Genomic DNA, 12701 nt, shown 5'->3' on the forward strand with positions numbered 1-12701 from the left:
AACTGGTGATCAATGTGTTCAATGTAGAAATATTCCAATGGGAAAGCATTTCTCCTTCTTCCAGTTAAACAACATTAAATGTCTATTAAAACCCATTATGCATGTTAGTATCTGTCATCACTTCATTACTTCACCGTATTTCTCAGACCACAGTGACTTTGGAGGAAATTACACTGCCATCTAAAGACCTATTTTGCAGGTAGTGCCAAAGCATTCTTTGTGTCATACTTGAGAAATAAATGGTACAGAACTACATCTCACACAAGAATATGAGATTCTCCTGCAAACATTTGCCAATAACTTACAATCATAACAAAAAAGGAAGAAAAATGGTATTCATTAATTTTTTATCTTCTAAAAAATCAGTTCAAAAAAGTCATGTAAATTTAAAATATTGAGGCTTAAAAACAAGGGTGTAAGCATAACACCTTCTAAGAATCAGGACTTCTTCTAGTATCAGAAAGGTGGACTTAATCCAAATTTAAAGTTTGGAGTCTTAATTGTTGTTACTGTTAAGTGCATTAACTGAAAATATTGTGATACAAAAAGAGCTAAAATCATTTCAACCATTTTAAGTAATAATTCTACAGAAATTCTGAGTTCATTAATCTGACTATACATTTTGTCTGTTTGACTAAAATCCATAAAGAGACAGCTTCAATGTGATTACATTACTATTATTCCTGGTGAGAACTCTGCATTACAATAGTTTGCCCATTTAGGACAGAATATCATTAAGAATACCCTGGGAGAATTTTACTGGCCTTTGAGGAACTCTCTTTTCATTTTGCATTGTATTCTTTTTAATAAAGGGAGGCAGAAATGTAGTGAAAACAGTAATTGTTCACAGCAAGAGTTAGGGAGAAATCAGTAATAATATTCAGTTATTGCAGCTCTATAGTCCCTGCTAGTGTTCCTGTAAGCAACCATGAATGATTACAGCACGACTTAGCTAAGGTAGCCACTATGGATGATTGATAGGACATTAATCAAAAGATGCATATCAGGCTCAGAATTTGTTCACAAGCTTTCTTCTAATAGCTGATTTCATGTTCACTGAGCTCTATGCCAGTTTGTTCAATTTATTCTTCAGTGTACAAGCCATTCATCAAAGAACACAATGATTTAACACCCCTTTTCCTTTTTAGTGAACAAACATTACTAAGTGTAACTACTCTGGTCTGTTCATTAAAAACCCATACAATTACAATGTCTTATATGAGACTGAAACAATGTATCCTTACTATACTCCTGCCTCCATGTTTCCATACATACTGTGAGCTAATCCCATGTCTTCAAACACAAAAAGGTACCTTCCCAGAGATGCTGTTCAATTCTCTGGGATCAACAAATACAACACAGAAACAAGTTGGATGAAGCATTTTATTTCTTTGTGTATAGTTAATAGCTAGGTCATTTTTATCCTTCCACTAAGGCAGTTTAAAAGAAAAATTAAGCGGACTGATTTCAGCAGGAGGTCCAAGTACATAGCACCCTTGGAAACACAGTCTTCCCCCCCCCCCCTTCTTTCTAGCTATTTAAGCATGCATGACAACACCTACCTTTGTTAAACCTAGGTTCAAAACTTTGGCAACATTCTTCAAAATCCACATGGCACAACACAAACTTATGATTCATCCACAAGACATGACTGATTTACGGAGAGTGCATATACCACCCATCTCTGCCCTGTGACTGCAGTTACTGGCTCACTTGCCTCTAACACTGTTTTTTTTAACCCATCCACCGCAAGCACTGGAAATGACTCCTAAACAATTCAGGAGGGTCAAAAAGGCAATGTTGTGCTCCAGATTTGCATCTGACTAGGAGGCTGTTAAGGTGCCAGTGACTAGAGACTCAGTAAGTTGGATGGTGAAGAGGAACCTTTTACCTGAAAGGTAAAAGGAAGACTAGCAAAAGCCCCAAGACATATACATAAAACTTGCACTTAGTGTAGCTCACTTACATTTACTTGAGTTCAGCAATAATTCTCCACTCAATCCCTCCAAAGATAGGAAAAGACTGCTGTGCCAATAGGATATTTCTAGTTGACTATCCTTGCTTCATACTCTCTACCTCATGTATTAGGGAGCAACAGAAAAAGATCTTGTCTTCACTGGTAGAATGCTTTTTTAACTAAAGGAAGAAAGCAGTTCTCCTTCATCAAATACGCAAGGTAGTTTCACTGGCCTATTCACTTGCAGTGGTATGCTTTATGCTAGTATGATGCAAGTGCTTACCAGTTAAGTAAGTAACACCATACAGAACCTCCAAAAGGAAGACGCACACCCACCTCTGGGCAGTTATAAATTATCCAGCATAAATATTACAAATGATTTACAAATGATTTATTCTGTCTTTTAAGGCTCTCAGTGTCTGTGCATTCTTCAAATACAAAGTATGGTCTGTTGATATTGCTCTTCCATAGCAATATATTTAAGTCAGGCATTGCTTGCTTTTTTCCAACTTGCAAGCAAGCAAACAAAGCAAAACAGCACAGGAGATGTACTCTTTCCCAGTGATTTAACTAGCGGCTTATACTGGAAAACGTTCTCCAGCAGCTGGGAAAAGGGCTGAAAAAAGGAGTAAGCCTCCTTTCTTTATTGCCTTTCTTTACCCAGGACCTAGTAGCAAGGTTTAGACTAAGACACTACGATTCTCCTGTGAAGACTGGCAACCTGCACTCCTCTCCCTCAGTCTCCAAAATCTGAACATCCTAAACCGAAACAAAATGGAGATCACAGGAGAACAGAGGAATAGGGTATCAGCTAGCCAGCACATCTAAGGGGGAGTACTAAAAAATGGCAACAACGGTTCAGCCACCAGGGTGATGTCTTAAATAGCTCAGATCGTTGCTTTCAAATAATGCTCCCCAACTGCTTCTGGAGAGCTCTTCATAGGGCAAGATGACCTGGCTGGGTTTAACATAACCTTCGCACAGGATGCTGTCATAGGGCAGCTTGTTTGATTTTTCTCATCTGAAAAGATCAGAAGGATCTTAAGAGAACAGAAGGTGGCAGGTCTTTCATAGCCTTTGAGAAAGCATTCAGGCTGCTCAACAATAAAGTTAATGTTGTAGGCCAAAAAGAAGAAAAAGAAATCAAAGCTCACAATATTGCTGGCACTGAGAGCTCTGTTGGGAAGGGGAGACCTGGATTCCTGCTCTCCTTTCCAAAGTTTTTAATGTGTAAAGAATCTCTATTGCCTAGAGTCTCCTCAGACCCCATGGTGATCCCTTTTACTTGACCAGCAGTTATACTTCCGTAAAGTCAAGTATAGTCAAGTTTACTTGACCAGCCCTCTTACTGTCCTCCACCTAGTTCACTTGCCTTTCTACTCGGTAGCCCAGATTCAGCAGGACGCAGGGACAGTGGCACTGTTCTAGCTTCACCCAGCTCTTCTGGCCAGGCTGGCTTGGAAAGGTGCACCTGTGTTTTCACTTAATAATTGTCTAAAATTCATACCCAGAGGTAGTTAAACACGACCTAAGAGTAATTATTTTGAGAGCCTGAAGTCCAGGATTAGTAAAAGCAACTAGAGTTTTCAAAAGCGATGTGCAGTTTCAGAGGCCTCAATTTGCATCACGCTTCTTTTAAAATAGCTCAAAGGGACTGCATTTCACACAAGAGGTGCTCAACGTTGCTTCAAAATCTAGATCCCAGAAGAACTCTAGCTCCCCAAGTCATTCACATGTTCCAAAATACTAGTCACTTCCAAAATATCTTGTGACTCACAAAAAATGTAAGTCAGTTGTGCATCTTTTTCTTCCATCTACTTACTCAAAAAAGGAAATCTATATCACTGGAAGGAATCTGATTTCTACTTTTGTTACAGACTGCATATTTTTGTTTTGTTTTTTCTTATTTTAAATCTGTGAAATTAGGAGAGGGAAAAAAAAAGGCAAAGAAAAATGCTTATAAAACCACTAATGAACTGCATGCAAATTATCTTTTTAGTTGTTGAATTTGGGGGGGTGTGTCAGGATTAGAAAAAATGTGTAGTAGTCCTACTTTAATATTCAATGATTCATATTTAATGACAGAAAAGCCCGTCAGTGACATCATTTATTTTTCCATACTGTGGGCTTTTGTGTGTGTCTGTCAGTCAGTCTGTCTCTTTCTTTCTCTACTCTGTAAAGTCTCAAACTCCCTTCACCAGAGGTAAAGCAGGGCAGTGAACTACATTGCAATTACACAAGCATATCAAATTTTAAGGAACTGACTTCAAGAAGAAGAAAAACAGACGTTATAATCAAAACCAAACTTTGTGGCTACTTTGTGGCTGTCCTCCTAACAAGGTCATCCAGTTTCTGGTCACAGCTGCAAAATTTACCACAAAACAGCTGTGAATTCAAAGTCAGGAAAAATTCCTTCTTCCTATACATTGCATAGGTGGACCTATGAGGACAGGCTGACACAAAAAAGCACAGGAGATCCCATTTTTGTGAAAACTGTGAGGACAGACCAAAATCTTCCTTGTATCACCAAATACACATAATTCTGTAAGATACGGTGCATATAATTGTTGCTAAAGTAACTGAGTGCTTTCCCCTTTGTGGTTGTGTTTTGCAGTATTTTAGGAAAAGAACTTTTTAAATGTATAAACTAGGGTGCACTCTATGAAACTTATATAAGTTTTTTTTAAAAAAAACATGAGACTTTTTCAAATAGACAAAAGAAAGCATTTCTTTATACAGTGGATGGTAGACTTCTGGAACTTACTGCCACAGGAGGCTGTTAAGGCAGACAGAAGCAGAAGGTTCAAACAGGACTAGAAAAATTCAAGGACAGTAGGTTCATAAAGAAATACTAAAAGGAACAGGCACGCATATACACTTTAACATCTCTAATCCAATGATTGTGGATGTTGGGGGAGCACAAAGGGAATGGATGACAAAAAATGGGCAGGTTTATGTGCTTCTTAAATAGCTTCTCCTGTCTCCATTGTCAGAGACAGACTATGTGGCTAGACAGCATTAACACCTCTAGTATGACCCAGTGAAACATTTCTCATGCTTCAGATTTTTTTTTTTTTTTTTTTAACATTCTGAAAACGATAGATTTGTTTATCTGGGATACTCGTTCACACAGAATCACAAAAAAAGTTATATTTGGTCTAGCTTCTTTTTCAAAGCCTCTAGTGCTGTGGGCTCCAGAGCTCCCAAAGACAATCCATTCTAGGGCACCATTATTTTTACCATATGAAATCATTCCTATCCTGTATCTTGAAGTTTTCTTGCTGCAATTAAAGGCCAGTACTTTGTTATTTTACACAACAGAAGCATCATTCTCCTTCCCCTTTGTATTTTCTTCCTCCTTTTCTCTTTCTTTCGTGTATTTGAAATTGCTATTGTACTCTCTTCCTGCTCAGTCTTCCTATCTCTACCTGGACAATCTTGGTCAAGTCTGCTTTTCCTCATAGGTCTAATTTTTCAGACCTCTAATCATTCTCCCTGCTTCTCCTTGTACTCCCTCCAACTGGCTAACATCTTCCATGAAATTAAATACACAAAATTGGTTGCAGTACCAGGAACATAAGCCATAAAGACTTAGTGGCTGCATCTACCCTACCACGCAGGAGAAGTCTTCAGGCTCATTCCTTTGATGTCCTGCTGGTGCACTTGACACACAAGCCACTCCTTCCATGAGGGAAGGCAAAACCTGCACTGCAGAGAGCAGTCAAGGGGGCATACACACCCTTCCTGATACGTGGACAAGCTGGCACTGTCTGAGTGCTCTGGTAGCCTCCATCTTTCCCATTTGTTTTAGCCATCAGCTAACTGACACTAGCATACCATATAATCAGGTCACTCAAAAAAAAAATCTCAGAAGGAAGAGGCAATTTGTAGGTGGACTGGGTTCACATTGAATAAAACTGATCATCAGGTGTTTGGGTAACACCATGGCTTCTTCTAACTTATGCTCAACTAGCTACAGATGTGGCTATTTTGTCCTACTCTTCCTCATGAGCTGCATGAAGCCTGTGGTCTAGCGAAATTTAGATAAGCAGGGTGCAGAAACCTACTGAAAAGATTGAATGAATGCTACGTCTCACTGAAGTCAAAGGCATTTTTATCCTTTCCTTCCAATAGGCCAGGATTTCACCCTTAGTCTCTGATTTGGATTTGTAGAGTCCTTTTTCCATTGTTTAGGAATGCTGCTAAGGGGCAAAAAAGCACCACTCCTGTATTAGGCATGCACCCAACTACCTCTTCAGTAAAGCACGTCTAACTGTGACAACATTTAAGGACTTTTCAAGAGTCTGACCTCAGCAAGTCCTTAAGTGCCATCCTAAACCTGGGCCACATAAACATTACAATCCTTGCTGAATTAAATAATAATATTAGGTCATAATTAGGTTACTCACCATTAAGTATTTGTTTTCACACGCTCAGATGCTGTTTTATATAAGGAGTGACATAAGAAACAGCTTTATTTATCCCACAGTAAATCAACAGGTAAGAGACACTACCCAAAACACAGGATATAAGTAAGGAGCTGAGCCATGGCAGCTGAGGGGATTTGGATGAGGGCTCAATTCAAACACAGAAGGCTACATAAATGATTTGACGGAACTACGCACATATGTGATATGCAGCCAGGAACATCACATGGTCAGAGATAGGCAGCTGAGGACAGCCGGCAAGACAGACTTGTACTCTAACCCCAAGAGAGATCCAGAACAGAGAAAGCCAACAAGTTTTCCTTGGAGAGAGAGCAATTAGAAGAAGAAGCCAGGAATATTATGTAACAAAATTGTCTCCTGTTGTTTCAGCCTCACTGAGTTCACAGAAACAGGAACTCATGTACATTCCTTGTAAACAAAAGAGCAAATAAAAAGAAGTTTCCAACTCTGTCATCAGTTTCTCCTTCTGATGGAAACAAGCTGCATGACCAACGATTGACAAATTGCTCAGGTCACTGGAGTGACAATGTACTCGGGGACCTTGTAGCCCTGAGAAGACCTGCAAAATTGTTACTGCTTGAACTAACTTAGATGCAAAATGAAAACCAAATGATGCTACAAGAAAGGGGACTTAAAAATTGCACTTCTATTTGGAACATTTTAACTACAATACACATACTTACTTTAGTATTAAACACAAGAAAGTAGAGTTTTGCTTCAAGATTTTTTTTCCCTTTTCTTTCTAACTGACACCATTGAGCATATAAAACTGTGACTGTTAAACTAGTCCTGTGGCATGAACTTAAAGGCAGGTATGAGATTTGAAATCCTATGAAAGTATTTTTCAAAACTGGCAAGGTTTCACGTTGAAAATAACTCTCTGCATCTGTAATATTGACACCTTTATTAAAAATTACTAATTTAGAGACAGGTCTTCTAACTTTCTTTGTATTAGAAGAGGCATCCTGCCTCTAATATTGTGTAGCATATATTCTGCTATTTTTTCCTATTTTAATGAGAAAATAGTGATCGTTTTATGATAGTATTTAACTCACATGCATCATGGCCTTTTTCTTACTTTTCCATTACCAGCTTAAAATTAACAGAGTCTGCGGTTTGTACTTCTCTTCTGCTGACTCTATTATCTATTCTGTTTTATCTGCTAGGCTAGGTGAAATTTTTCTTCATGAATATATTGCCATATATACAAAAAAGGGGCTCAGCTGAAGCAAAATGGAATAGATTCACTGAGAGCAACCGAACCACACTGATTAGCCTTATGTGTTAATAGAGCACTGACAGCTTCATCTTTCTCACTGTGATACTCCTGTTCAGGAATTCTTACCATCATAACTGGACTTTGTATTAATGGTAACATGCGTAATTCATCTGTGTTCCCTCCATGCAACTTCATGACATTTCTGGAAAACATTATTTTAAATTAAATTCACATTTTTTTGTTTCTAAAACAGGCATCATTAATTACATGGAAAGTGCTTGTTTTTAGGCTCTGAAGTGAGCTTTGTGTTCATCTTCAGTTCACTTCTCTTAACTCTAGAACTTTCCTGGAATTAATATTGCACTAGGCTCCAATTCTTCATTTAAAGAATTTTAATTCTCCCAGTAACACTGAACCCACCTAGAACAACTTGTTTTAAAGTGACTTCAATTGTAAGATCTATAACATATGCATCTATAGGCATACATAATCACGCTGGCACATATGTCTCTCTATACATGAAAACGTAAATGCAACATGCACCTGCATATTCTACACTTTTGTATGTTGCTGGACTTCTTATATTATAAACTTTTTGGAGATAGAGGTCTTGCCATTTAGTGTTTATGTGTATATGGTTTAGAAAAGGCCTGCCACTTTCCAATGCAAGATGAAGCTGATTTCCTAAACAGTCTCTCTGAATGTTACTTCCCCACAATCTATATAACCTTTCTATAGGAGGCTAGCTGCAGAAAGTCATTCCAACAGGGCTCAATTTAGATTAAACTTTCCACAATACTGAAGAATTTTATTTTATTCGCATCATTCTCTGTCATTCACACTTGTAGAAAGAGGATATAAAATGAAGCTATTCTGGCCTGAGAGCACTTTATACTCCCTTCCTTAAATACACTATATATGGTACAAGACCATGGAGAATAAAGCCCTGCACTGTACGTGTGTCACACGCGTCTACTTACAACAGAGTTTGTTTCAGTGTAATTACACCTGGTCTGAATCTGACTCAATCTGAACTGCAACTAAGTCTTCACTTACGATGTACTACATGCTATTAACTGGAGACCTTTCAGTGAGAGGAAAGGTTTCACTCTAAGTCAGTTTTAGGTCTCACTTAGACAGTGAGACAATAAAGAGTGATAATCAAACAGCAAAACATCTTTAATGCTCATAGAATTAATATACTTTTACATCCTATCATAGGAAACTTCTTGCAAAATATTACTGAATATATTCTGTTCTACTGGTTCTACTCCGAGCATGTCCTTTTTAAGATCCATTTCATTAAGAATAATTTGAATGTGTCCTTTCACACAGATTTAATTATATAAATATTCAAATTTAAAACTTTTAGTAGAAAACAGAATTCAAAAGGTGGAGTTAAGCAGCCATTTTTTTAGTAAAAGTTGAATATAAATTCTCAGATGGGATCTGTGTTTTTTCAGTGTAATAGTGAGCATTCTGGGAATGGAAATGAACAGTTAAGAAACAAAATCTGCATGTAACTAATTTTTTAGAGTAATACATTGATACGGAAGAAGAAAGCCTGAGCTACTTATACACTGGTTCTAAATTAATGGAGCCAACTTGTGAGAAGCACCTATTTGTCACAGTGCAGATTTCAATAGAGGAATGAAAATCCGGGCAAAATGAAGCTATGGTAAAAATATTTTAAGGCACACTGAATAGGATACAAAATACAGAAAACAATTGCCATGGTGCATCTAAATCACTGGTCCTCTTCTCGAATATTACTATATGTAATAGAGGGAGACTTTTTCAAAGAAGATCAACAGGAATGACAATGCAACAGCTCTCAAAAGGAGAGATCAAAACAAACCGTTTGCCTTAGAAATGAGATGAATAAGAGGAGGCAAAATAAGTATATATAAAATGCTGAATAAAGAAAGGAGACTGAGAACATGTGGCTTCCTGTCTTATAAGACATTTGGTTAAATTCAAAAATTGGTAATTTAAACCTGATAAAAAGGATTTTATACAGTGCATAATTAGAATGTCAGGCTTTCTGCTGGAGTTACTTTACCAAAGATTTTCACTTTCCTCTGAGAGGTCCTTATACTCTAATTTGTGTATCTTACTTGGTTTTTATTTCTCTCTTTGGCTTTCTGTTCTTGCAGAGGGAAACTGGTCTCAAGGTCTTTCATTGAGAGGTGGCCCATGGAGAAATTAATGCATGGTCACTTGTCTCTACATGTAAAGTACTTCAGAGAGCAGGGTACTGACTAATTACAGATACTGCTCTACACATTAGATAGTGCTCTACAAATGCTCTACTCAGGGAGTTTATATGAGATGAAAAAATCATTGGAAATCAATCAAATTCCTACTTGCAGAAGCACAGACCCAAGTCTCCCAGCTCATCCTAAGTTCCCCCTACAAACCTGGCTTCTCTTTTCAGGGCTCTTTGTGAATGTTCCCTCACTACCATTCCCATAATGTTTAGCTTGGGTTCAGCCCAGAGCAAAGCGGTACTAGCCAGATGGGCCATGAGCTGGCTATAGTTAACCAGAGTGTGTTGGGGGTTAGGTTTAGCTCAATTGGTTAGAGTGTGGTGCTAAAAATGCCAAGGTCACGGGTTCAAACCCCATATGGGCCACTCGTTTGAGGGTTGGACTAGATGATCTCCAGAGGTCCCTTCCAACCTTACCAATTCTATGATTCTATGAATTCACTTCCCTGTTCTAATGACATCAGGGAAGCAAGTAAGGGGGCGGGGGGAAGGTGCTGCTATGCTTTCCTAGTTTCTTTCAAACCTTGGAGTACATCTCAAAGGGCTCTCAAGCTCACATGAAACTCAATTTTAACATGTCCAACATGTCAATTTTAACATGACCAAGATGGGCAAGGTGTATGCTCAGTTATGCCTGCCTAGATCCAAAGAAAATTTCTTGTAGTAGGTTGAACTTCTGATTTAACACTTAGCAGCTAACAATAAAATCTGGCTTAAATTCTGAAAATTTATTTTGTAGTTTTGTATTGTAGGGCTGTTAAGGTACTGGAAAAATACAGAGGTTCTGGTTTTCATATCACATAACATGAATTCCCAACCTCTTCTCTTTACTAAGGACCAGCTAATCTTTTGTAAAAGATTTAAATTGGTACCTTTAATATCATGGGAAGTGATTACCCCCTCTATACTCACTCTAGGCCATTTGCCTCTCAAGAAGAAGTGCTAGTGAAGTGCAAAGTCTAATAATTGTCACAGGTAGAAGATATAACATATAAGTACATCCTGACAAAAGATTAATAGCAGGGGTGCTGCACTGCAGGACTGAGGCAGGTAACCAAATGAGTAAATGTCAAATGAAGGATTATCCTCATTTGATGCTATTTCATATGCCTCCTTTCTGCATAATCTTTCCCAGCTGAGACCTCAACCAGGTGTTTTTAAATGCACAAAGTAGAAGCTCTACCTGGTGTGCTAAAGGAGATCCACTATTAGCTGTCAGCAGGAGCAACATCTTCTTTTCAAGTACTCAGCCAGTAGTCAGGATACAGTATTACGCTGCCAGCTGACAATGACAAAGCACCCGCCAAGCCAAGCCCTATCTGGATTGTGCTAAAGTATTATTATTTATTATTCAAACCACAGTCGTGCCCGTGTTGAGGACCAGAACCCCTTTGTGCTTGGCTCTGTTCAAAGACAGAGCTACATGTGGCTCCTTTCATTTGACTTCATCCTCAACATCCCACAGTTCTCATACAGAGGGTCCTACGCTGAAAAGCTTTATGAAACAGGGAATGTAATATTTTAGCTAAAGCATTTATTTTTAGCCAAGAAAATCAAGTCCTAGAGACTCTTTCTTAATACAAGCAACACTCCTAAAAAATAGGTTAAAAGAGCATTGAGACTTGAAAATCAAGCATGCCAGAAATGTAGAATTTATACCTCATTCAGTGCACAGGATGGACAATACTGTTTAGTGAGAGAGTCTGATATTTTTCTTCTCTTTGTCCAGAGAATTGCCCACGGGCTTTCCTTCCACTGTATTTAAATCTTCTCTGAATATGTAATTACTGATACCCTCCTGAGTTTCTCCAGTCTGCTCATCACTGTAGATTCTAAGTGCTCTGCAAAACATTAATGCTCTCAGCCTCCCTCTGAGGTGAAGGAGGAGAACTTTCTTCTTTTGCATAGGCATGTGAACCAAAGACTAAAGGGAAAAATTCCATTCATGGCAGTTGCCTGATTTCGGAGATAGAGGCCTGATCTCCTGGGCTAATTAACAAGGCATAGCACATGAAATGTGAAAACAACTGTCAGCAGCTTGAAGTCATAGCCGTAAGCACTCAACTCCTCTGCAAACTGGACCTCTGCATGCACCTACTGGACACTTCTGACTAGTTCAGCTTGCCCAGCATTACACTGGGATCCTGTGGCAAGAACAGGGTCTGTTCTCAGACCCTGTCAAGCAGATAGGAGGCTTTCTCCTCTTTTCACAGTTGCCTGGGTCAGGTGAGACAGGGTCCTCAAGCTATGACTGATCCTGAGAGGATGTTCAGCCTGTGCATTGAAGCAGGTAAGGATCCAGTGAAAACATACCATGCAACCCTAAAATTAAAGATGGTATCAAAGCACAATCACAAGAGGGCAGTACCTTCATTCTTGTTAATGCCTGATATCTGAATACTTCAGTTTGTAGCTTTGAATCTCTTCTAGTGCAGCCTTATTTTGTGTTATATAAAACCGTATTTTGCCACTTGCTTAATCATGATGGCCCCTGGTATGGCTCCTCCCTCTTCTGAAGGCTGCTTTTTTTCTTCACATTCATGGAAGGCTGTTACGGCTGGACAGTTAGCTTTGCCTCCACAAGCTTCCCAGGAAGGCACCAGATTAGCTACAGCAACTGCTGCAGAGCAAGGTCCTCCTAACTGTCTGTGGGTCTTCGATTAGAACATGCTCAGTATGGATAAAATCTCCAGACCTGCTGAATCCTTAGGAATTCTATTCAGTACATGCTAACAGAAACCTCCTAAGGGCATATCACTTGGCTGAATGGTGTAGTTTCTCAAGAACCCCAAAGATCACATCTATGGC

General features: G+C 38.7%; 1 protein-coding gene across 2 annotated transcripts in view; it reads right to left on the bottom strand.

The window, feature by feature from the left end:
• GLI3 (GLI family zinc finger 3) overlaps window positions 1–12701 on the bottom strand; it is a 211881-nt gene that overhangs the window by 41945 nt on the left and 157235 nt on the right. The window lies entirely within an intron of this gene.

This window comes from Rhea pennata, chromosome 2 (genome assembly GCF_028389875.1).
Source record: "Rhea pennata isolate bPtePen1 chromosome 2, bPtePen1.pri, whole genome shotgun sequence".
Lineage (NCBI taxonomy): Eukaryota > Metazoa > Chordata > Aves > Rheiformes > Rheidae > Rhea > Rhea pennata.